The sequence below is a fragment of the Pan paniscus genome, chromosome 3, assembly GCF_029289425.2.
Source record: "Pan paniscus chromosome 3, NHGRI_mPanPan1-v2.0_pri, whole genome shotgun sequence".
Classification (NCBI taxonomy): Eukaryota; Metazoa; Chordata; class Mammalia; order Primates; family Hominidae; genus Pan; species Pan paniscus.
This window is the reverse complement of record NC_073252.2, coordinates 74,761,085-74,765,168: the sequence shown is the minus strand read 5'-3', so window position 1 is coordinate 74,765,168 and position 4,084 is coordinate 74,761,085. Positions and strand designations below refer to the sequence as shown.

Below are 4,084 nucleotides of genomic sequence, written 5' to 3'. Positions count from 1 at the left end.
TATTCCCAGTACTTTGGAAGGCTGAGGCAGGAGGATTGCTTGAGGCCAGGAGTTCGAGAATAATTTATTATGAAACAGTCTGTGCCTACAACAGAATATGTGCAAAAGTATGAACTCACTCTGACCCGCCAGCCGACTAAAGAATCCCCAAATTAACCACACAATTGAAGCTAACCTAACTCCCATCCTCCTCCCCTCAGACATAACTGTCACCGTGAATTTTGTGTTTATCATACCCTTGCTTTTAAAAATTAGTTGACTACAATGTAAGTATTCCCTGACAGTGTTTGTTTAGCTTTGCTTGTGTGTTTGTTAATACACTTTTTTTCTTTTTCCTTTTTTTTTTTTTTTTTTTTGGAGATGGAGTCTTGCTCTGTCACCCAGGCTCAAGTGCAGTGGTGCGATCTTGGCTCACTGCAACCTCCACCTCCCAGGTTCAAGCGATTCTCTTGCCTCAGCCTCCTGAGTAGCTGGGAGTACAGGCGCGCACCATGACCATGACGCCCAGCTAATTTTTGTAGCCAATACACTGCCATTAACAGTCTTATACATATCTCCTGGTGCACATGTGCAAGAGTTTCTCTAGGGTACATACCTAGGAGTGAAATTGCTGGGTCATAGGAATGTCATCTTTACCTGTGATTGATAATGCCGAATTGTTTTCCAAAGAAAATGTACTAATTTACAGTCTCAACAGCAGTACATAAGATTCTGTTTTTCCACATCCTCATTAATACTTAATATTGTCAGACTTCATAATTTTTTGTACATCTAGTGGGTATAAAATGATATTATAATTCTAATTTGCAAATCTGCACTTCTCTGATTACTAATGAAGTTGAGGGACTTTAAATATGCTGAATAGTCATTTATATTTCTTTTGTGAATTACCTAATCATGTTTTGGGCGCATCTTTCAATGAGTTATAGTCATTCTTTATATATTCCAGGTCCTAGTCCCTTCTTTGTCAGTTAGATGTAGTGTAAAGGTTTTCTTCCACTTTGAGGCTGACCATTTTACTCTCCTTGTGGTATTTTTGGTAAACAGAAGTTCTTTATTTTAATGAAGTGAAATGTATTAATCTCTTCCTTTTGCTTTGTGCTTTTTGTGTCTCTTAATTCCACAGAGAAGGAAAAATTTTACTTTAGAAAAAATATAGGGGAATATCTTTATGACCTCTGGAGAGGGAAGGATTTCTCAAACAAGATCCCGAAAGTGCTAATCATAAACCGTTGCTATTTAACAACCACTTCTAGGGATTGTAAGGATGAATCAGGAGGATACGCTGAGCTCTGGCCACCTTTGTTTTCATTATTTCCTTGGAGAAGTAGGTTCCCCTGTGTTGCTGTTGAATGGGGGTGGGCTCACAACAAAAGACTGTTAGCACAGCCAAGGCAACTGCCCATGCCCTAGTTGCATCCATCCGGCTTGCGTGGCTATCACCTTTTCAGGAGAGAGGCAGGGGGACCCACCACAGTTTGTTCACCTCTAGTTCTTCTTTGTTACTAGCTTTGATGGGGGTCTGTTTCCGCTAATCTTAACTGTGGCAAAAATGCTCCAGGATGTCTATTCTTCTAGTTATATATGGAATTTCCTGGACTTCATTTGATTGCTTGGGATGGGGGCTGAGTAGATGCAGCTATTTCCAGGCATCCTTGCCTTTTCTTTCCTGAAAAACCATTGTGTTAGCAACATAGTTCTAGGTGGGGCAACACTATTCACATACATTTTGTTTTTTACTATATAATCTCAAACCAAGTTTTCTTTTTAGAAATATGCATATACACTTGCAGCTAATGCTACTTTCAACAATCCTCTGTGTAATACTATTTGTATGTTTCTTTTAATCGTTTTTACCATTTTAAGGCCCATTTTTTTCCTGTGCAATTTCAGGAGGCTTCTTCCCCCTCCCCCATCACCCCCTCCCCGCTTTCCCATATATCTGTATATGGGTCATTATCCTCTTCTCCATCAACATCTTCTCAGCATAACTGAATGCCCTAGGGAGATTGGGCTGGTGAGGCTCTGCCATGATTAATGGATTTCTTTTCACTCTTCAGTAATTGGCTGGCTTCCACTAAGGGCAGCTAATGTCTCTGTAGCTAGTTGGATTAAGTAGATTAGGTTACCAGTATTGCTGCTTATCTCATTCTAGAATCAATGATCCAATTCACACGTTCACCACCTATAAGTCTGGGGAAACTATTACACAGAAGCCCTAGTAATTGATTAGTGGGTATTTCCTGAAATGAATCATTTATAAGGTGATGCCTTGGTTCCCAGCCTATTTCTGAGGCAATTAGGACCTACTGAGTTGCTTATTTGTTTACACTTTGATGACATCCATTTATTTCTGGTCTAAAGTCTGAATCTCACACCCAGTTTCTTAATGTTCTGGCCACCAGCTCTTTCTCATTTCTTTGTTTGTGCTTCTTTCTGAAATCTTTTCAGCCAGATGCCCAGTTTATGACACAGCTGATCCCCAGTATCTATCTGTCTGTTGATTTTGATAGCGCCGAAATAGGGTCATTTTGATTCTTGGAGCAAACTGTAGCCAGGACCCACCTCCTTTTGCCTTTGCCTTCTCAGTGCTCACTGGCCATGCCAGAGGAAAAGCCTGGAGGGGATGTGTAGGTAGAGGACACTTGCAGAGTGCTCTGACTCTCCTCCCAAGACCTGTATGTCAACAGAGCCTGCCAACAGAGAACAGCTGTTCTTCCACATGAGAGTCTGCTTCAGGCTGGAATCCTTTTTTACAATTTATGACTTCATATATGCCAGGCACTAAATTACAGACTGTACCTTAAAATCTGGGTGTGGTGGGAAGTCAGGTAATAATTGCTACCACACACTGAGCACTTCTATGAGCAAGGTGGTTTGTGCTAAGAGTTTTTCCTACAGCATTTCATTTAACCTTATAGCCATTGTGTGTCCTGGGTGTTATCATCTCATGCAAGAAACCTAAAGCTGATGGAGGTTATGTACATTTTCTGGGTCATTCAGTTAATAAGTGAAGAAATTCAATCAAGCATTGACTTAGCTAACTCAAAATGGTACTTTTAACCAGTACAACATCCTGCCTCCCTCTTGAAAACATAAATGATTGGTCAGAATTACATGGCATTAACTAAAAGGAGGTCACAGAAAGGCTGGTCACAGAAAGGTTACATGTAGGCTGCATAGCCCTGGGCTATAGAGTAGAAGGAAATGGGTCCTAGAAAGCGTATAATCCCATGGTTCTCAAACTTTTTTTTCTTATTGTGGTTAAGAAAAACATAACATAAAACAAAAGATGGGATGCTTCAAAAGTTTGTGAAGATACAGCAAGATAGCTGTGCATCTTTGCACAGGGGCCATGGAATCTTCTCTGTATTGTTGCAGTTTTAGGATATACGCTGCCAAAATGAGCACTCCCAAATTTTTTAACTTGCAACTCACAACGTGAAACACATTTTACATCATGACTCCATACACACATCCATCTATAACTGAAACGAAATTCTACTTTGTAATCCTTGCACTTCTTCCATGTAGTACACTACATTTTTCTATTACATTTTCTATTTAAAAAAAAAAATCTGGCCATAGCCTATTAAGTGGACTTTACAACTTGCAAATACTGATCTCTAAACATCAACGGATGGAAAATGGAGGCTCCAGGATATGTTGGATACCTGGCGCAGTGCCTAGCAAATAACAATCCTGAGTGTCTTTGCCTTGTCTCCCTGTGTGATGCAGCAAGCCTGTGTAGTACCTCACCGGCAGAGCTGGGATGGAATCCAGGTTTGCCGATTCCCAATTTAGGGTTTCTCAGTCAAGGAAAGTTTGTCAAAGAGGAGGGATTCTCTCATGGAAGAGTTTCTTCACAGGGGTGGGCAGAAGTGGGAAGAAACAGTGAAGTTGTGGAAGACTCACACTGCCCACCATGGACCTTGCCCGAGGGCACAGGATACTACAACAGGACTGTCTAATTCCAAAGCCCACACTCTTTTTGTGGTTGTCTACCCTGGTTGCTCTGTAAAACCACCTAGGAACTCATCAACAATACCAATGCCTGGGCTACACTCATCAATTTAATTGGATT

General features: G+C 40.8%; 1 non-coding gene across 1 annotated transcript; it reads right to left on the bottom strand.

The window, feature by feature from the left end:
• Positions 1 to 3,304: 3,304 nt before the first annotated feature.
• On the bottom strand, positions 3,305 to 3,411 carry LOC112439681 (U6 spliceosomal RNA). Its single transcript, XR_003027931.1, has one exon. It is a non-coding gene; the product is annotated as a U6 spliceosomal RNA (small nuclear RNA).
• Between the last annotated feature and the right edge of the window lie 673 nt (positions 3,412 to 4,084).